Source organism: Coturnix japonica, chromosome 2 (genome assembly GCF_054131305.1).
Source record: "Coturnix japonica strain WE chromosome 2, WE-NBRP24, whole genome shotgun sequence".
NCBI lineage: Eukaryota > Metazoa > Chordata > Aves > Galliformes > Phasianidae > Coturnix > Coturnix japonica.
In genome coordinates, this window is record NC_140664.1 from 119,225,405 (window position 1) to 119,248,074 (window position 22,670).

Below are 22,670 nucleotides of genomic sequence, written 5' to 3' on the forward strand. Positions count from 1 at the left end.
CAGTTTCCTAATTTATTGGCTATTTATGAAACAAATGATCTTTTAGGCTTCTTTTCCATTGTGAACTTGGTTGAAATATGCAACATATTTAAAAGTCAATCTGACAAGGCGTGGACCAGAAGAAACCCAACCAGTCTCGCTAATAGAGGTGATCCAATGACATTGTTTCTAAAGAAACCAGTCAGCTACCACTGAGCAACTGAGTCAGACAAATGTCAGTGTATAGAAGCCACAGGTGACAGCATCTTCTGCTCATCCTCCTTGTCATAAAGCCCCCATCAGTGCATTGCTCAACTTGCCACCCATCACACTACAGGACTTCAGCATCTCCCAGTTCCTAAGGCTTGTAATTGGAATGAAAGTAGCTTTTAATAACATAGCAATTAAGTATTCCATTAAAAAAAAAAAAAAAAAAAGAAGTAGGTTGCTTGGTGGGCAATGGATCTGGCAATGACCCTGACACTTTATGGCCCGTGTCCTGCACTGGTATTCCCTGGCTTCTCATATGGGGAAGTCAATGACAAATTTCCTTCTGTTCATGCAGTATTACGATCTTTCCCATCACTTGGCTAGCTATTTTCAGACAGCTTGCAGGAACTTAATGGATCTATGTCAAATTCCAGAAATTATATAGTTAAAATATATGCCGTTACAGGCACAGATAGATCATACATGCATACATATAAACTTACACCAGCAGCAGAGCCATGTGAAATTCATTTTAACAGGAAGTCAGGTTAAAAATTAGCTCACATTGTTACCTTTAATGCCAGACACACAAATACATCAATTCCATCTAATAAACTCTAGCAGCTTGCTAGCACAGGGGAATGGCCCGCTTGCTGTAAAAGTGAAGGCTCTGTCTGCAACCCGGATCCTGAACTAGTTTCCCCAAATAGTCCAAGAGCAATCTTTCCTTGTAATGGTCTTCCTTGATTTAAAGACAATAAAGGGAACGGGTTCAGAGAAGAAGAGATTGTTCCCGCTCTGAATCTTTAGAGAACTCAATGGGATTTTTATAGGACATTTTTACACAGGTGAAGGTGAACCAGTCGCTGTGTTAATGATCCTTGCTGAGCTTAATGATGAAAAGAACTGCCTGGCAAGCCAATGCAAAAGACTGGGACATCTGAAAGTCTTCCTCAGCTACTTCCAAAGCAGCAGCTTGAGTCCCTTCTTTGGGAATTTAACAGCACTGGGGAGTTGTCTTTGCCATGTTTTTACATCTCTTTGACTGTAGCTATGAATGTCAGATCAGTGGGATACCACTGTTCCTCCTTATTCAGAAACAAGCGCAAAATGCAAAATGTGGATCCAGATCTGGATCTAGAATTCAAATGTTGCAGAGGCACAGGATGTTAGCAGGATCTGGGCTTTTGGTCTCAATGCCAAAAGCAGGCTGAAATATATCCTCATTCGTGTTTGTTTAGGTATTGCTCTGTTTTAAGACAGTGTATCTTAAAATTTGTACTTTGATTGAACTTGAAGCACAACTTGAGTGAGCTGTCTGACCAGGCTTCCCACGTCTGGCAGTGCTGCCATCACAGGTGCCTGCAACCCTTTTCCCTGTCTCTCACATACCCAGAATGAAGCAGATAGGACCCTGTAGGTAGAGGAGTCAGAATATAGTTGTGTCTTTTTTCGGAGAAGGCCCTACAGGGCTTTGCACAACATAGCAAGTCCAAGCAGGAAACAGGAGAACTAGCATTTTTCCCAAGCACTGTGATAGTCGTAATTATGGTCATATAAATCAATATGATGAAAGAAAAATCACATATTTCCAGATGCCCATGGTAAACCTACTTACTGTAAATTAGAGCCAGAGTTAGATGTGTGGAAAACTCCTATAATTTGGGCCACAGCTGCATGAAAATCTGTAAGAAAAGGCTCAGAGCTGTGACTTTGTTTTCATCACAGCATTTTGTTATGTCTCTTGTTATTGCTTTATCAAAAGAAAGCTGGGGTAGCAACATTCTCTCTTAAAACAGCCCTATTTTTCATTTGGGAAAAAAAATACAAAAACCAATTACATTAAACGAGTTGAGTGAGTATCTTTAATTACCATTCACTGACTATGCCATGTCAGATAGAAAGATTCCTATATTAAAATGAATGCTTTTGAAAAATACATCAAGCACATTGCTGTGATTTGTCCTGCCAGCAGATTCCAACATTAATCCTTTCCCAGCGTTGCAGCAGAGGACTGTCTCACCAGAATTTCAATAGCAGTCATTGCACAGAGCTAAATGATGAATCTTTCTTTTTTTTCCCAAAAAGCATCAGTGCATCATCTGTTCTACTTTGTTTCATAACAATAGTTTGAAGTTTGTTAGTTCTCTGATACTTACCTTTTCATATCAGATGGTTTGATATCATATCTTTTATTAATATGTTTTACTAGTGATAGGTGGTAATCCATGAATAAGGAAAATAGTCACAGATGTCACTTTTTATTGTTTACACAGTTTTACAACCAAGACTCTGCTTTACCAGTAGTTACTGGTAGTACAGCTTTAGTATCGCTAGTATCTTCTGCATTGACAACCAGCATGCAAATGCCACAAATCTTCTTAGTAGCTCCTAATCATAGGAAGGTACCTTCCAGAGAGACGAAGCAGGCAGGTTTTCTCCCATTTTGCTGATACATGCTTTCTGTTGGTTGTTCCTACTTACATTTTGTAAGCATCTTCATACAGTGTGGTAGAAGCTCCCAAATCTCTGTAGAACAAGCTCTCTTTTCAGCTTGTGGCTGGTGCTCTGTGCTCAGATCTTCCAACAGGGACAGAAGTTTGACTTTACATAACATGACCTACAATCTGCTTCTCATTGTTGTGGCAACATCCCCAGCTGGGAGAAATCCATCCCTTCCCAAGCCACAGGACTCTTGGCTCCACAATACCTGCAGGACATTGGAACTAAACTAATTTGCCCACTAACAATTTTGTTTTGTTTTGCCTTAATAGAATCTTTCAGTGATAAATTGGTTTCAGACTAATTTTCTGCTCCATCTAAATTGTCATCATGGGGTGGCAGACTGCAAACTCCAGATTCTACCCAAACAGACTTCCTGCTAGGAGATGATCAGGGAGCTAAGAACGACATGCAGGAGCAGGCAGATACCCCAAAGCATCCCATCAGGATCCCATATTTCCCACCACTGTTGCCCTAAGGCAGGGGTGCTGCCTGCAGCTTGCAACCCTTGAGGTACTCCTGGCTTTGGGGGTCAGTTGGCTGTTGTGTCCTGAAGAGTGAGCAAAGCCTCAAAATGGTGGTAAGGTAACACTTTGCTATAGAAAGGGAAAGGGGAACTTCACAGAAACCAAGACAAAGGGTAACTGTACATTTAAAAGTGCAGGGAAAGGGGGAATTACAGACACTTAGTCAAAATAAAGCCAGAGAAGAGGGCAATAAAGATAAGAAGAAACTGTCCGGAGACCTCTGACAAGAAGGATTAGATCCCCCCCCCCCGGGCAAGATGATGCCGACATGGGAGAACAATAACAGCAGATAACTCCAAGAAGAAAACAGAAGAAGAATTTCACCCCAAAACATCGGCAAGGGTCGCGGGGAATGGGGTCAGGGGGAATGAGGGAATGGGGTTGCGGGGAACGGGGCCATAGGGAATGTAATGAATATGTAATCGAACTGAGGAGGAGACTATTGATTATGTATTAGCTTGACCTATAACTGTAACACACTTTTCTCCTTACGGTGTGCAAGTTTGGAGGAGCTATCCCCCTTGCACCCGGCGCTGCGCAACGCTGGAATAAACATACCTGCTTTATAACCCATCTCTGGATTATAGAGTTTGATTCCGCAAGTCAATTTGGCACCCCAGATGGGACCCTCTCTGTTCGGCTGCAGGACCAGCTGAGAAGGGGGACGCCTTTGGCGCGCCCCGAGATTTCTCGGAAGGACTCCCCTCCCTCATCTGATCACTGCAGGAGCAGACAAGAACCATCTATCGGCGGACCAGGTATGTGAAATGGGGGACCCGTAAGTCGTGAGGAGACGTCCTACGCAGGGCACAGTGGAGTCGGCGTGCTCCCCCCCAGGGATGTGAGCTCACGGGTTAGGTTAGGTTGCCGGCTGGGTTAGGAGGACTCCCTAGGGAGTGCCTACAAAGGGGCCAGTAAGTCGTACGCATGGTAAAAGAGCTATTGCTCACATTCAGGTGATTGCTAATTGGGCAGAGCTTGTCTGCTCTCTGGTACAGGGTGATTTGGGTAATCCTGGGATAATTGGTATCGTACAGCGCTGTTTATATAGGTGACCTAAGTCAACAACTAGCACCGGTGTTCTTAACATCTTTGGTTAAGCTTAACAAATGATATATTGTAATTCTGTTTGAATTGTCGTGTGAGTGTGGTGTGAGTGAGACGCAGCACAGCTGCGGGGCGAGTGCGGAGTCCTGACCCGCGGTTCCGTCCTCCCGCGAGGGAAACGGCCGGGGACGGACGAAGCGAAAGTTGTCTCCAATACTTGTTTATCTATGTTTTAATACGTGTTTATTTTGTATTATTAATTACCGATTGTTGTAAAGTATGTGGTCATAAGTTATAACAATGCTGTTGTGTCAGAAGTGGTTTTACTTATAAAAGAATACGGTGGTTTATATTAAGTTGTGATGGGAAAATCACAGAGCAAAGAGGTCCCTGCGCGCTCACCCCTGGGGTGTATACTGGCACATTGGCGAGATATCGCTGGGGAACCAGGAGGAACCCTGAGCCGAAAAAAAAAAAAAAAAAAAAATCCTGATTAAATATTGTAATCAGTGGTGGTTGATGTATAAGCTAGAGGACAGGGACAATGAACATATAGAGGGATGTCTGTGTGGAATGAGTACCAAGCCATTTATGTGATACTGTGTTCTGCCTGCGAAGAGGTGTAAGGGAGGTGGGTCAGTCAGTGCTGGCTCTGTGGCGAGAGGTGTATAACTGAACGATATGGATTGCTAAGGGAAAGTTATAAGGTAGTAAGAGTGTTTATAGAAACTGAAGAACTGTGTTGTTTGATTTGTGGGTTTTGAAGGGAATGGGACAAACTGTTTGGCTGGTATAAGAAAGTGTAGTTGTTAATGTCATACGGAAGTATTGTTGAGGGTACGTGGAAGTGTAAATGAGGGTACAAATAGTGGAATAGTGTACAGAGGAAAAAGGGTTAAAGAGAAAGTGAGTTTATCTGTGCTGGCATGAGAACAACCCCCCCGCACCATTCCCCTGCAATCAGAACTCTCAGAGTGGGAGAGGGAGCCAGGGTCAGAGACTGCTGCTGTAAACAGCAAAGGGGAAGGTGGAGAGGACAGGGCACTGGAAGTGAGAATAGCCTTCATGTGAAGAGATCTGGGAAATCTGAAATCTGGGCAGCACTGGATGGTTCTGGAGAGGAGGTGAAATGTAATGATTAGAGTTTGGAAAGTGAGAAAGTTTGGGAAGGACACAGGTTGAGGAAGGCAAAGATGAAAACAGGGATGTCAGGTCTGAAGAGAGGTGTACAATAAGAAGAAAACAAAACAAACACCTGATTGAGAATCAGAGATGTTCAGGAAACTGAAAATAATAACAGCTGTTACTGTTGTGGTGCTAGAGTAGGGCCATAGGACCCAGAAGATCCCCCACGAGGAAAGGGGGGGAGGGAGGCTTGAAGAGCCCAGGGAGGGCTCTGCCCCGCGGGAATGAAAGCAGTGTGCAAACTGCAATGGGACACTGGTAGAGAAATCCGACCAAGCTGAGTGAGAAGGAACTGTCTCTGATTGCAGAACTGAACAATGAGAACTTGGGAAGTTAACCCTAGCAGATACACCGATGAAACTGCAGCTAAGGAAGCAGGATAAAGTAGTTCATTTTCTGATGGATATGGGAGCTTCTTACTACCCATAGTTGGTTTTGTAACATTAGTAGGTGCTACTGCCCAACAAGAAAAGGCTTACTTTTGGAATTAATTAAATATAAGCTAAGGAAACAAGTAGGAATACAGGAATTCTTGTACCTGTCAGGTTACCCTGGCAAGAAATTTAATAAAACTGGAGCTAAGGGTCAAACAATATTGGCTGATTAAGAATTGTAAGTCTGACTATTAACACAAACTGGGAAAAACAATGTTATACCCCCAGGAGCCACAGCAATCTCAAATAAGACACACTTAGGGGTGTGGTCATCAGGGCCAAAAATTAAGCCCTAAATACGAGTTAAAAGCAAGAGCTCACCCACTCAGGGTAAAGTGGTGCCCTTTGAGGATATGTGACTGTAGAAGGACAAAAGAAATAATAGATAATTTTTTGAGTTTGAATTACTAATTGAATGGGAATCCAAGTACAAAACTCCAATTTTGCCAATTTGCTAAATTTTCGGATAGCAAGTGCTTTAGTTTGGTAGAAGACATGAGGACAAGTAATGGAATTGTTGAATGGAAACACTCAGTGATGGAAAATCCATGCACTTTATCAACCAAGTTAAGGAATGAATAGGTGGAGTTTACCTTCTGGATTTGAGGGATGTCTCTTCTGCCTGGTTTGGCTAAAGGAAGCCTAAGGTTATTTGCCTTTGAATAGGAAAACCCTAATAGAGGGAGAAGAGACTCAGTTAACCTGGACAGTGTTACCCAGGGTTGTGAGAACAGCTTAATGATTTTTGAGAACTGGTCAACTCATGAGCCTGAGACCTGGGATCCTCCATCCTAGGGTGGAACTTTACTGGAGCGTGTGGATGCCACAGCAACAAAAGGACTGTGTACAATAGACTGAGAGTTTGCTGAGTTTCTTGGTTTACAGAAAGCACAAATAACTCAGAAATTACAGCTGGACTTTGAACCTTAAGGACTGCCTAGAAAGAAGCCATCTGCTAAGCCCCTGAGCTGCAAACTGCCAAGGAACTCCATACGTTCCCAGGAATGACAGGAGGGTGCTGACCATGGATACACAGCTACGGACTGATGGTAAACCTCAAACAGCTTGAAGTGAGTAAGGGATGGTGCCTGAGGGCAGTGGCTGCACTAGTGCTCAATATTCAAGAAGCCTATAAATCTACACTGGGCCAAAGGACACCAGTTTTAATATCTCATACAGTGTTTACTGTATTGGAGGCAAAAGGGGGACATTAGTTCATTGGCTCTCACCCCAAAGATTCCTGAAATACCAGGCCATCCTGGTAGAGCAAGATGATGTAGAAATAATTGTGACTAATATTGTCAACCCAGTATCTTTCCTTAGCGGAACTCCCGGAGAACCAGTATTACATGACTGCTTTGAATCAACTGAAGCTGCACATTCCAGCCGGTCAGTCGAACCTGAAGGACGAACCCTTAGAAGATGCAGAAGACACCTGGGTTACCAGCAGCTGCAGTTTTATGAGACAAGGAGACTGTAAGGCAGGACATGCAGTAACTGCTACTGACCAGGTAATTGAAGCACAACCACCAGCTGTGGGGACTTCCCCTCAGAAGGCTGAAATAACTGCCTTGACAAGAGCTTTAATCATATGGACAGATGCTAAATATGTGCCACACGCTCGTAGTACCATCTGAAAAGAGCAAGGATTGCTCACACACAAGGAAAACAGCCTGATTTAAATCTACCAATGGTTATTATATGTTGTAAAAGACATCAGAAATGTAACACTGTACAGGAAACAGAAAATAAGATGATAGATCAGGTGGCAGAACAGGCAGTTGAAGAGGGCTTCAATTCCAGACGGTAAACTTAAAATCTCTGAAGCCAAGTCAAAACCTGTAAAATATTCTAAAGAGAACAGGAGTCCAATTAATGATTTAGAAAGGAATAGAGCAAGTTGACAGATGGGTGCATGCCCAAATGGACACATTGTTATGCCCTTTAGTATTTTATGGAAATTGGTTATAAAGGAAGATAAGAGAATATATTGGGCAAACTAACACGACAAAGTACAGTCCCAGTACCAGGAACAGGGCACAAGTGGGCCTCACGGGAGAGGGCCTTCCAGGGCAACAATGGCAAATTGATTTCACAGAACTCCCAAGAAAAGGGGGGTACCACTGTATGAAAATTTCTGTAACCTTAGAAACAATTGAGGATGCTGCTGCAGATGCCTGATGGACAATCCAAAAGGAGGTATCCTGTTTATCCAAAGATGCATTGCAACATGGAGTAGGCAGGGATAACACCGATTGGGGAATAGTTTTCTCTAGACCATGGGATAAACTTACTAGTTGCCAAATTTAGGATGACTGAAACAGTTTTTCTTAGCCTGCGTCACCTTGCTACTCTTGGTGTGTTTTACTTGTGTTGTTATAAGATGCCTTTTGTGTCTGCACCAAGGTACTGGAAGGGAATACGAGGTTTGGAAGAGACATGAGCTGAGACAAAAGGTATAGAGCTGAGCCTATTTTGAGACCCATTAAGAATCTAGCAGGTAAAAGCCTGCTAGATTAAAGAAAAGGGGGGAATTGAAGAGTGAGCAAAGCCTCAAAATGGTGGTAAGGTAACACTTTGCTATAGAAAGGGAAAGGGGAACTTCACAGAAACCAAGACAAAGGGTAACTGTACATTTAAAAGTGCAGGGAAAGGGGGAATTACAGACACTTAGTCAAAATAAAGCCAGAGAAGAGGGCAATAAAGATAAGAAGAAACTGTCCGGAGACCTCTGACAAGAAGGATTAGATCCCCCCCCCCCGGGCAAGATGATGCCGACATGGGAGAACAATAACAGCAGATAACTCCAAGAAGAAAACAGAAGAAGAATTTCACCCCAAAACATCAGCAAGGGTCGCGGGGAATGGGGTCAGGGGGAATGAGGGAATGGGGTTGCGGGGAACGGGGCCATAGGGAATGTAATGAATATGTAATCGAACTGAGGAGGAGACTATTGATTATGTATTAGCTTGACCTATAACTGTAACACACTTTTCTCCTTACGGTGTGCAAGTTTGGAGGAGCTATCCCCCTTGCACCCGGCGCTGCGCAACGCTGGAATAAACATACCTGCTTTATAACCCATCTCTGGATTATAGAGTTTGATTCCGCAAGTCAGTCCCAAAAAGGATGGTGCAGGCAGCTCCCAAGCTATTTCAGCCAGAGGCAAGGCTCAGTGACTTTAACCTTAACACAGAGTTTTTGGCATCTTCAGCCAAGGGCTGCATGTCAGTGTGTCAGCTTCTAAGGAATTCAATACTGCAGTTTCTGTCAAAGGCAGTCCCCACTGTTTTCCATTTTTACAAACAAATATGATTTTCTTCTAAGCAAAAATAATCTGAAATAATTTTAAATCTGTGTCTTATTTTGCTTGTCCTTCACTGAGAAAATATACATAGCACATCATTTATACAGGGCAAATTGGAAGACATATTCACAGCCGTAGGTTCAAGGGCACAGCACACACAACTGCATTTAATTCTGTTCACTTACATTATTAAGTGCTCATGCCAGATCAGGAGTATTAACATTTTTTGATCCAGGCTACAGAAAGCTAAATGATATGGTCAGTGCTTTAGGCTTCAGCATCAAACTATCATAACCTAAATCTGCCCCTGTGGAAAAATCTTTTGAGAAGAAACTGGAGACCACTGAAGACCTGAAACATAGTTGGGTTCTGTAAACAACACATTCAGCCCACACAGACATACAGTTTTTGTTTCAGCAGCCTTCTATCCTATAGCACATGTGCATTCTGTTCAGCTTTTTAATGAGAGGCTTTATGAATTTGGGAATTTTTTTTTTGAATGGTAAATCATATCATCATAGAATCATAGAATTACCCAGGTTGGAAAAGACCTTGAAGATCATCAAGTCCAACCACAGCCTAACCAGAACCCTAACTCTAAAAACCATACACTAAATCATATCTCTGAGTACCACATCCAAACAGCTCTTAAACACAACCAGGGATGGCGATTCAACTTGAATAAAGAGGCACTCCATTGGAGTGCGTGTAGGGATGTAGAAGAACAGGTACATTGATGGGTGAGGGGGCCAGTCTGGCTCCTGCTGAAGATATTTTATGGACTTCTCCTGGAGTAATTCACTTTGGTGTCTGGTTGTGGGCTGACAGCCTCAGATCCACTCCACTGCAAATACTGCCAGGACAGTTGTGTATGCTGGATCTGGGTTTTCATCAGGGCCCATTAAAAAGACTGAAATTTCAGTAACAAAGTCTGAGAGTTTCTTTTAAAAACACGTTTTACCCTGGAGCCTTAATTTTAGCATTATATTATATCCAGATATCTATAATTTGTATTAATATTTTACTAATCTAATTAATCTGAATTAATTAATATTACTAATTATATTCCATAGCCTTTTCTAGGAACATAATCCTTACTGAAGCAAGAAGATTTTTGGCCAGACTCATACTGAGTGTATGAAATCTGCTTATAAGAACAGCAGTGAATAATCAGCCTAGTATCTAATAACAGATCTACTAATCTGTAATTGTATAATAGCATACATGAGTAAAATAGGATATTATAAACACACACAGGCTATAGACAGCACTGAGCCCGTTTTTTTCCCACTCTTTTTTGCTGATGTAATTATTTATGCAAACTGAGTATTTTTATTTGAATAAATGTTTCGTGAATCCAATTTGTTATTGTTTAGCAAGTCTGGGAGAATAATAGCCAAGATGGCTGAATGAAATTCGCCTAATAATGTACTGGTTAATTTTTGTTCACGGATCCAACTCTTCAATTCAATTGTGAATATGAATTTTTCTTGATTTTCTTGATCATTCTTAGAATTAATGCAGAAATAAACAGTAGAATTTCCTCAAAAAAGTAGAAAGAAAAAAAATTCACCATTTTTTTTTCCTGCATTTTCCTTATAAATTACTTACTGCAGTAGGAAGCACTTAAAATCAAACAACCTGTACTATAATTAGAGTACAGTTCATGAGGAGCACGCTTGGCCTTATGTTTCCAGAACTACACTTTAGGCATGAAATAATAGCCAAACCAATGTATTATTTTATCAGATAAGAGTCACAAAAGTAAACTGAAAACCCTGCTCTGAAGTATATAATGTGGTTTTTTTAATATGTATTTTTACATATTTTACAGGTGATATGGGATTAAAGTGGGTTTAAGTTGTTCCACAAAAACAATTCAGCTATAAAGCTTGAGCACAGGCTTGTGCAAGAGGCATGAAACTGTTCTGTTTTACTGCATTAGTTACAATGAACATTATATTTATAGCTTTCTCTTGAATGCACATTAAAATGATACTGAACAGAAGCAGGTAAAACAGAAACCTTAGTCTTTGGCTGTCCTGTTTGAAAAAAAAAAAAAAGAAAAAAAGAAAAAAAAAAAAAGAAGAATTATGACTTAGCTGTAACAAAAGCCTCGAAGCGGATATAGAATCCGAGTTAATGATATCCTGCAATCTGATCCTGAGCGGACACTGACAGCTGTTCTTGGGGCCCTAATGAACCATGCACATTTACAGATCACTGATTAGCAGAACTTGATACTGGTGGGCACAGACAAGTCCTAACACTATTTGAAATAGCTCTGGTGGTGTTAAATAACAGGGGTCTGTTATCGTGTGATTACCTGTCTGTAAAATTCCTATTTATCTTCATTATGCTGCTGCTTTTCTCGGAGATGAAAGTGGGAAAGGCTTGTCATCTTCGATACTACACCTGCTGCTTTAACTCTTTGTGTTTCTCAGATGAACAGATTCCTTGGGGTCAGGTTGCAGGGTGGCTCTGAGTGCAGCCATAGCCCTGCTGCCTCCCATGCTGCTTTGAGAGGCAACAGTGACTTGAGTCAGAGACAGAAGGATTCACTGTTCATTGTATATGTGGGAAATATGGCCCTATGCAAATTATAATACAGGTAAAGGTGTTCAGTTTCGTGAAATGGTACATACTAAGAACAACAGTAACCATGATGCCAATTATCCAATACGGCAATCCATTATGCTTTAATTATATATCTAATGTCTGCACTTTGTTGATGATAGCTTGGATGCTAAGCCTGGTTTGTGCAATTTAAACACAGAATTTCCATTAAAAAAATCTTATGTAGCTGCTTCCAGTTACCAACCCAGAATGTTCACTGTAAGAGAGCATCTGCTGTACTTGCCACTGACTTTAAGGGGGAAATGCTTCACCTCTGGATAGTGATCCTATGTGCTGAACTTGGGAAGTCAGCTCTCTCACTGAAGGTCTCTCTCTCCCTAGAGGTGGTAGTCAGGTAGAAAAAAAAACAGTGAACTTTTGTGTAACAGTCAGAGACCAAAGCTTGCATCTATCTGCGTGATGTTGACCTGACAGACATTATTTATGGCTGGACTTCAGTCCGTAGAATCAGAGATGGATGGAATCACAGGATGGCTTGGGTTGGAAGGACCTTAAAGCCCACACAGCCCTAATCTCCTGCTATAGGCTGGCTGCCACCCACCAGCTCAGGCTGCCCAGGGCCCCATCCAAACTGGCCTTATGTGCCTCCAGGGATGGAGTGCCCACTGCTCTCTAGGCAGCAGTGCTGGTGCCACACTGTCCTCTGAGAGAAGAATGTTTTCTGAACACCAAATATAAACCTTCCCTCTTTTATCTGATTGGATGATCCTGACACGTAACTAAATACCACCAAACCCAAGTAATCTTGCTAGGGTTGCAAACCTGGAATTGCAGCCACAGCAGAAATTCAAGGATACAGGTAGAAACCTCAGAACTGAAAACCTTTTTAGCTTGCTTTTTAAAGAGTGACTAAATCCCTACAAAATGCTGCTCATTACAACATTACTTTCAAAAAGCCCAAGTGTAACTTAAAATTAGTGCACTTTCACATATTTTCCTTTACCTGTGCTTTCTCTAAATGAATTATTCTGAAACATTTGTCATCTGTAAGCCATCATCTTCATCCTGTGTACATGCACAACCTTTCAGGTCTCAGAGAAGATAAAAGTCGTGTTTCTAAGCAACACAGAGCACTGAAAATGAGCTCAGTTGCAGCATCGCTCACTGGTCCCTAAATCGCCATTTCTCTCAACTTTGCCATTTACCAAACTGGCAGTAGAAAAACTACTCTTTTTTTTTTTTTTTTTTTGAAAGATTACCTTAGTTAATTCTAATATAATCCTACCATGCAAAGTTAAAGGAACATCATAGCAGTCAGTACGTATAGCTTGGGGTTCCTCCTGCTGGCAGCTACTAGATTGTATCTGATGTTCTCCCTAAGATATTCCTTCTTTCTTTCTTCTTCTAAGGCACTAGCAAAGCAGCATTTTGGAAACATTAGGTCTTTAAAGAAAAGGAGCTTTTCTGTGATGACACAAATTTCTCTAGAGTCCTTTTCTGGTTAGGTAACGCAGCCTCTGTGAAACATTTAGCTCTTCATTTATGGTGGGATTCATTGACCTTCATCTTAAACCTCAGAACTTAGGCATTTATTCACTGGCAGTTATTAGAGATCCTTAGCAGTCAATGGGAAGAGACAAACCTTCCAGAGTGTGATTTATTCTGTCCTAAAACAGACATTTAAGATAGGGGAGATGAATTGTGCTGTGGAGGTCCTATTTCTCCTAGATGACTAGAGCAGTCTGAAGTCATTTGTTCCTAAGATCTGTACAACAGGACCACAGAGTATGCTGTCATTAATTTTGGAATAAAGGAATCATTGAAAATGATGTGTCTAGGGTGAGCAGAAAGTGTAGCCAGGCTTTTCATATCATACGCAAGGAAAATTTGAACTGTAGTCAATGAGGTACTTCAGAAAATGGCAGCTGGAATCTAATTCCAAGGGCAGACAATGGTGGGGAGAGCTCAGTGCTGAGCTGACAGAAGTCAAGCCTTTGGCTGTTAGAAGCAGTTTCTTCTTTCTGATAGCTTTAATTTTACACTTTATGTCCTGAAGAGAGTCAGTTAATTTTTGTACTTCCCTCAGTCACAGCTCATTTAGGAAAACCTCCACAGAACAGCAGAACTAAAAAATGCAGACAATACTTTGAGAAACAGAAACCTTCAGCTGTCCTCTTGGCATAATCACCACTTTTTAACCACCATTTCAGGAGAAGCGTCCGGAATGGTACAGAATAAGAGGTGACTGCAAAGGCAAATGCCCCTTTTTGTTCTCTCTTTACTTAGCTGCTCAGTTTCTCATTTGCTCAGAGACCTAAAAAGAGAAGAAACTGAAAATAAGAGGCCAGGGAGAGGACTATTGATCAATGCTGAGGCACAGTGGGACTACTGAACATCACAGGCAGAAGACCTTTTCCCAGGCAGAGAGTGGAAACCCTGTTAGCTGAGCCAAGGGAAACAGGGCCTCCTTCAGCAGAGACCTCCCATGTACAGATGGCCACCAAGGTTGTGGACATCCAAGGGACTTTGGCAGCCATTTCCCTGGGACAGAAGAAGGGCGATGTGAGAAGGGTAGATGGGCAAACTTAATATCTGAAAGAGGAGCAGGAAATACTATTTGGTACCACTTAGCATTAGCACACTTGCTGATTTTTATTAACCCATTATCTTTGGTTGAATCGTATCACTTTAAGAGGAATGTTAAAAGAGATAATCAGTGCCATTTCCAGTAGATATGTTTTGTACTGCACAAAAATTACATTATTCATTCATGAAAGAGTTTTAGATTATCAGATCAAAACATTGCCAATGAATTTGCTTGAGGTGAGAGATTTTTCTAGAAGCCATACAAATATATTTTTTTCTGATTCTTGAGGCAGAAGACTTTTTAGATCTTTGATGCTGGCCTTAGCAAAGTAGAAAGTATTGATACCTTACCAGTTTTATGATTTCAAACACAGGAATGATAAAAAAAAATCTGTGAAGTATCTCTAAAGATGAAAGATAAGTGATAAATTCAGTAGATCCAGTCAATAACACAATCTCTAATCAGGTCTAAGCCATCTCCAAGAGCAACATCCAACTCATTGTAACAGTCATATACAAAGTGGCGTGCAACAGACTCCCATACTTATTACATATTACTCAAGGTAATGACAATTCCAGGATGTGCATATCCCACCTGAACAGGGATAGATCATTTAAAATCTTCTGCAGCTGAAGCACATTCATAATAGAGCTGCTCTGTTTACAGTCCAGTTCTGTCTGCAGAAGAGGGCCAGTGCTTCAGAGAAGGCTGAGCTGAATTCATCTTTTCTTAGAGCAACTGTGCTGAACCATGAGGATGTCCTTGAGCTCCTCCTGAACGTACACAGCAAGTGTTAGTGAGGGGTGGAAACTATTTGACCCATATATTTATATTTACACTGTGGATATATTTGTCCAAGATAGTCATGAGTCTCATTTTACAGTCAATGTAAAGAAACAATAGTTTTATACAGGCTGAGAGAGATCAGTCATGCCCTGATTCCACTGATACTGACCACTGTAATGTAAACATCTATATTAAATCAGAGGTGTCTCCTTATCCCCTTGTAGTTACTCATAACCTGCAGGACAAGGTTACAATTTTCAACCTGTTGATGTGTCCCAGAACTTTCTCTGGCATCAATGCAAAGAAGCTAGAAACCTCGCTTAGCAGAGTGAGTGTTGATAGCAGTTGTATGGAAAATACCGGAGACTGAGTTGAAAACAGAAGAGCTTTTGGCTTGGCTACTGTATTCTAGTGAATTTTGCTGAAATGTAGACTTTAAGGTATAAATGTAAACTAGCAAAAGCTGTTCTGAGATTTCTTTGGTTTTCTATGCGAGCCAAAGAGGCCATATGTTCCTTAGAGATTGGTGAGTTGTTTTGAGCTGTGCTAAAGCAGGTCTGAAAGCAGCACCTTTACAAGCAGTGAGCTGCGGTTCACTTCAGGAATACTCTGAAGCAACAATCAGGTTCTAAATCATTCGATGATTCTATTCTGTTTCCCTTTTTTAGGAGTCCTCAAGGAAGTCAGATTTTGGAATCCTCTGTGTTTTCTTGCTTTCAGAGAAGCCCTAGAAGAGAATTACTGAGGTCTAACAAAAGGCTGCTATACATTCCCTCTGAATGAAATCTCCCATGTCAGTGAAAAATCTGTGCTTTTATCAGTTCTGTAGAGAAAATGAAACCATGGAAGGAACTACAAAATACTGGGATCTTGTTTTGAATATTTAAATGCTATCATTAAAACTCATTGTATTGCTACCCAACTAATCTTCATGACAACTGCTGCAATTCAAATGCTTTGATTGTGAAGAAATGCAAAAACAAGGAGCAGAAATGAATCAAGATGCTGAAAGCTCTCATAAAGAGTGTCTTTTTAAAAACCACTACCCCTGGGTTTTAACCTATGCCCATTTGTCAATATAAAAATACCACTTGATCTCAATAGGACGGGAATAACCCATAAAACAATCTTCAGATCTGAACAAAAACACAAACCACTGCATATTTTCAACTTTAGACCTATTGCAAGGCCATTGCACAATATCTGATAATGGCATTTATGTTTATATAGTCCATTGTTTTTCCTGTGCTGCAAACTTTCCATTCTTGACAGCCCTGTTTCCTGTTTCCCATTATGGAAGTCTCCAAAGGGGGTTTCCTTCTGTTTTTCTTATGGTCAAAAGGAATTTCATAAGTACAAGTCAAGTTTCTTTTCAGTACTACACGTGCAGAATGGAATCTGAAAGCTCCCAGTGTAATCATCTCCAGCATGTACATAGTTAGTGTTACACATAATCCACATCTGGGTCACAAAATCTCTGAAATGCTTCCAGGAATATTTAGACAGCCATAATGCAACACATTGCTGTATAAGGGAGAAATAGAGCTAACCTCAATGTCAGGGTTATAGCTTTTGAGAATCACAGCAGCTCCCCTTCAGAACTTTGTAGCTCACCTTCTGGGTCCTGACTGCCATCAGTTTGAGTAGCACTAATATTTTCCTTTCCACCCGAGCCCATAGACACATCTGAAAACAGTTTACATCCCAACATGCATTATGCTGCTGATGTTTAAGTCTAAACTGTGTGTAAAACTTGGTGCATATGTAACCCATATATTTTAATAAGGAGACTGTCTTGGCACCTTTTTCTGCTACAATCAGCTCAGAACCCCAGGAGATAAAATATGGTTGAAACCAAACTAGCAGGCAGTCTGCAGTACAGTATTCATTTCAGAGTTAAAACACATTTCAAGATTAGATCTGGGCTTGGCACTATGCTGCAGTGCTGCCTTGTGTGTGATATAGTATCTATAAACTACTTTTTAACCACTGCTTATGGCACAGAACCCACGCTGTATGAAGCCCTTAACATTTTCTTTTTGGCAAACTTTATTTAAACAGTGAATGGAGGATGATACTTCAAGGAAAACAACAACAGGCATTACCTGTAACCATCAATCATAGTAGTTACTGTTGTACTTTCTTAACTAATTTTTAGGCAAGTGAGGGTAAAAAGGTGGCTCTTATTTGTTCTCTTCTTCATCAGGTCTGGGGCTGTTTATCAAGTGATCTGTGCCCCCCAAAATTTTATTTCTATTTTTTCAGTCCCCAAAAGTGATCTAATCAGAAAAAGCTGTCTGGATCAATGTTAATCAGCTCTGTCTTGCCACTGCTTTTGAGTTTTCTCATTGCAGATTTGCCTTCTGAATTGCTTTTACTATGCATGACTCTGATTTTCTTTCATCCATGTAGGTCCATTAGTGAGAGGATGTTCCTGTGTGTCCCTGTGCAGGATCTCCTCTGAAGAACATTTCTAAGCAAAAGTGATTCAGTTCATAGCCAAGATAATGTGTTGTGTTTAATGAGCAATGGCAAAAACACTTATCCACGGTTCATCCATATTGACCTCTGTTGTTCACAGTTTCCTAAAATAGCCTCTGCAGCATGAAGAGATGGCCTTTGGAAGGGGCTGTAAAAGAACCTAAGTAAGTATCCAAGGTGAGATATCTTCCTTGTAGATTGGTAAAGATGGGTGAATTGAATCCAAATGCACTCCATCCCATGCTATTTTTACCAATTCTTCTCCCCATTTCTCTTGCCATTTGTATACCAAATACTGTGAATTCTTCCTGGGGAGGTGGGGAAGGCGGGGGAGGGGGGAAAAGGTTGGGTAGGGGGATGGAGAAAGCCTTTCAGAGGTTGCTCTCTCCCTCTGCAGTGAGAAGATACACTGTGATACCAGAGGTGGTGCTTTGTTTCACAGTGGCTTGGATGGAGTAGAGGCGATGTCACTATTTACTTATTTATTTTGCTTCTTGCTTAGCTTTGTGTGTGTCCCTGACACTGTCTGCTCATCCAGCAGACATACTTTCAGAATCTTTTCTTTTCTGAATCTCTTCCCCCTTTGTGTAAAGGATATGTACTGGCTTTGTGGAATCCCTGTAGCAAGTTGTGAATGATGTATGAACTGAAAAATCTTTGCCTGGTACACAGTAGGAATTCAGAAAGTGCTGTGCAGTCACTGCTGTGCTATGCTTTTTTCTATATATACAGACTCACAGTAGTCATCTCATATTCATTTTGACAAGCCCTTTATGTCCAGACACCTTGGGATGGGATGGCTTGTGTACCAATGGCCTGTGTTGGAATATATATCAGAGAGACTTTTGTGCATAATTGTTCCCTGTGCTGTGCTTAAAAGAAAGTGGTGCCTTTTGCTTTTGCTAATATGCCAGCCTGAGGTTCCTCAGTTGAAATTTCAGGCAGCAAGCATACCTGGGAAGCATTGCTAAGATGTCTGTTTTTTTGCAATTGTGTTCTCAGAGAGGGAGTTAAATCCAAGACACTGAACTATGAAACTTGAGGACATACTCCTTCTTCTAATTGGCATGAACCCTGGATATTCTCTGTTTATAACCTATTGTGAGCTCAATCATTTTGTTTCCTTTGGGTATCCAGACCAGCTTGGATGTGGAAAGAGTACAGAATACACAGTAGAAATGCAAGTGCAAATCAGAGAGGAAGCATTTTTCTTCTATTTTAATGGCTACAAGATTTATACGCCTTCTCAGACACCTATTGCTAACTTAGATTTTTTATTTCCCATGCTGACATACCTGAAAGAGATGGCTTTGCGCTAAGGTATTTCTGCAAGACATGTATTCCAAAGGAAATCTTATTTGATTTCCCTTGACTATACAAGGATGTCCTCCTAATGCAATGGTTGTCTGTTTTTCCCTCTATGGTCACATTATCAGTTGGTTGAACCTGTTGTTTGAATCCACCTCACTGGAAAGATTTCATTTTTGTGAACACTGGCTTTAAGGTAACAGAGTGAACAGAGGCTTCAAGGTAATTTTAGCCTTTCCCTCAGTGTAGCTTTCTCATTAATAATAAGTATTGAAGTTAAAGCAAAGACTCGTTTTATTAAAAGAGGAGAGCTTAGGGAGAAGCAGAGGTGATTGACTAAAGCACAAGGATCTTGGCTTATGTTGAATAAATCACATCTCTTCTCTGAGCCTCAGCTTCCTATCTTAAAAACAGGGATAAAACAGAAGGCTCTTCAGCTTTGGAGACTAACTGGCAAACAGTACTGAACAAAAATTATGGACTTGTTTAAAATATGAGGAAAAACAGAAGAAAAGAGATAAGATCACAAAGGGACAAAAGACTCTGCTTATTTCTGAGCATCCTTGAACTATGAACAAGGAGAGGAAAGGAAAAAAGGAGAGGAGAGGAGAGGAGAGGAGAGGAGAGGAGAGGAGAGGAGAGGAGAGGAGAGGAGAGGAGAGGAGAGGAGAGGAGAGGAGAGGAGAGGAGAGGAGAGGAGAGGAGAGGAGAGGAGAGGAGAGGAGAGGAGAGGAGAGGAGAGGAGAGGAGAGGAGAGGAGAGGAGAGGAGAGGAGAGGAGAGGAGAGGAGAGGAGAGGAGAGGAGAGGAGAGGAGAGGAGAGGAGAGGAGAGGAGAGGAGAGGAGAGGAGAGGAGAGGAGAGGAGAGGAGAGGAGAGGAGAGGAGAGGAGAGGAGAGGAGAGGAGAGGAGAGGAGAGGAGAGGAGAGGAGAGGAGAGGAGAGGAGAGGAGAGGAGAGGAGAGGAGAGGAGAGGAGAGGAGAGGAGAGGAGAGGAGAGGAGAGGAGAGGAGAGGAGAGGAGAGGAGAGGAGAGGAGAGGAGAGGAGGAGGGCCTGAGCAAGGCACAGGCCTTCCACAGCCCAGGCCATGAAGATGGCAGAGATAGTTGTCAAAGAGGCTGTTCTTACTTCAACAATCAATATAAAAATGGTATCAGCAACTATTGCAATTTCTATCTCTAGTTCTCCCTAGTAAAACAGACATTTTACAGTACTGCCCAAATAGTAGATTATTTATAATGTTTTATTTTTGTTACTGTGAATGAAGAATTTCTCTGGCAATCTTTCTTTCCTATTCTTAGCAATCAGTTGCTGAATGCTATCTGAGAGTGTTCAGTATCTGATATTTCTCTGTATTAATGACTGGACAAATGAAGCTGATTCTGGGGCACATTGAAACTGTTGTTGCATTACTGCAACCTTGGCAGAAATAAATTGCACTGAGGCAACGCTTCTGGACATGATTTCAGTATAATTTCTTTCTTTGCACTGCAGAACCCTAACCTTTCTTTGAGTTAATTCTCCTGCTGAGGGAGTTTAACAGTGAAGAAGGTTTCTGCACTTGCTTGAATGCAGCAGAGAGGAGCTAACGAGCCCTCCTGATCTTCCATACTGACAGGATGCATAGATGAGACTGCAGTGGTAACTTTGCCCGAGCTCTGAACCTCACCAGGCAGGGAGGCACACATCTGGCTTGGCTTCCAGATATTATTGACACCTTACGGTACCTCAGATCACCCTGGCACAATGTGCTGTGCTGACAGCAGATGTTCAAGAGCATATGATTGTAATATGTCTTACTGTACCTCGTTCTGATTTCATTTTGTACTTTATTATGGTGATAAAACAGTATAAGATACTTCCTACAAACAAGCTGATTAAAGTCTTGGTCACGATTAGCCTATTGTTTTTGGATGCTTGCAGGAAACTGTCTTAGATAACTCAAATGTTCAAGAAACTTATGACTATTATTATCAAAATATGTTAAAATGACTATGAGCATACTGCCTGCATTTCATTAATGCTTTTGAGGTGTTCTCATCATTCTGCTCTTTAAAAGTTTAAATCTAACATATCCAATTCTCTACCACACAATTTTTATTCATATACTGAAAGAAGAAAGCAAGCTTTCTTGTTTTTCCATACTTGATTAGTATCTCAGCTTGAATGAATGACTCAAATAAATCCAAACAGAAGAAAAAAATCACTGCAACTGTGGAGAAGATACAGCTGGCAGAAGCAAACATTTTTCCAGGTGTTAAGTCACCAACTTCCTGCTCTTGAATGGTCAGACTCTTAACATTTCAAGAATAAATACACTCAACTCAAGTATTATTTTTAATTTCACATGAAATGGCCTTCAGTTATTTCAGTAACCTTAGGCCTTCATATAGACTAAGCTAATTCCAAACTTTATTCTAAATTATTTAAATATTTGTTAAGAGTCAGGTTTTGGATCATTTAAATACAGAACTTTTTATCATTATTTCTGAGAACTAACTTCTGCACCTTTATTTTTTGGAAAATGTCAGTTCATTGTTTCTTACCTCTAAGTCACATTGAAATGATACCATTCATTCTGTTACTTTTAAGGTAAGAAGAGCTAAAACTGTGACCCCTAAATAAATATGGTGTGCTTGCAATCCAGAGAGATCATACCCAGTAGCACAGACATGTGCCTTGCACAGTCCAGCAGAACTTTCATGCAGTGTTCGTGTTGGGAAGCTCTTCCTTACACTAGTCTTCAATGATTACTTGCAGATATTTACTTTAGCACATGGCATATAGAACATTAAAAGGGTTTTGAAAATCTCTCAGTTTTTCAACTTCTGAAGGATTATTAACTTCAAAGTGTGAAGAAATGTCGGCCTTCTATGTTTGGAAATGCCAGCAGCCTTTGCATATCCCCACTGCAGTCCCAAGCAACCCCCAGCAGAGAGGAACGATTACTGCCTCAGTGGCGTAAGGATGGCTTTTGATCTCCTAACATATTGGAAATTACTTAAAGGTAAGCCATCTGCTAGCAGAGGAACAAAAATAGATTACATCACACCCTGCTAGAAAGATTGTGTTAAATCCTGTGTATCAAGGCTTTTAATAATTCTATATTAAGTCAGCTAATAGGATTAGGTACACATTTTCCTTAGGCTTTTTCACCAACTATTAACAAAAAACTTTTTTTTTTTTTTTTTTTTTTTTGGTAGAGATTTGTAAAATTCACACATCTTCCATTGTGAATCAAAGGAGTTCTTTCAGGAATTAAACATCTCTTCAGATCACAATTTCTCCCCAAAAGCACTTATAGTAGGAGAGCAGGATGATGCATGGGGAGTGAGAAGAACTCAACACTTTAATTTTTTGTTAACATGGTGAGTGTGAACTGCAAATGTCAGACTGCTCTGCTAGAATGTTGTAACTACTTACATATGATGCAGCCTATCCTTAAAAGATTGCTGAAGACATTGTTAAAAGGCTTTAATCTTTCTGTTTTCTTATTTATTTAGTTATATTTTTTTAAAAGTAAAAGACTTCCAGTTAGGAAAGTTGGTACAGACTATTCCTGTTTAAACTTAAATTTGGCTAGTATTTCTTGTGAATAGTGATGGAATACTGTAGTCAGAATAGGAGAGCATAAAGTTTGCTATTTTGAGCAAAATAAATGCTCGTCAGACAGTTGTCTTTCACCCCTCACTTGTACGTCCTTCTGGTTCCAGACAGTTCACAAATTATGACTATAAGAGCT

General features: G+C 40.9%; 1 long non-coding RNA gene across 2 annotated transcripts in view; it reads left to right on the top strand.

Moving 5' to 3' along the window:
- The window catches only part of LOC107309067 (uncharacterized), a 118,910-nt gene that overhangs the window by 80,062 nt on the left and 16,178 nt on the right, over positions 1–22,670 (top strand). For both annotated transcript variants that reach the window (XR_014943059.1, XR_001553061.3), the window contains one exon: positions 17,723–17,786. This is a non-coding gene — a long non-coding RNA (uncharacterized LOC107309067). The remainder of the gene's footprint in view (positions 1–17,722; positions 17,787–22,670) is intronic.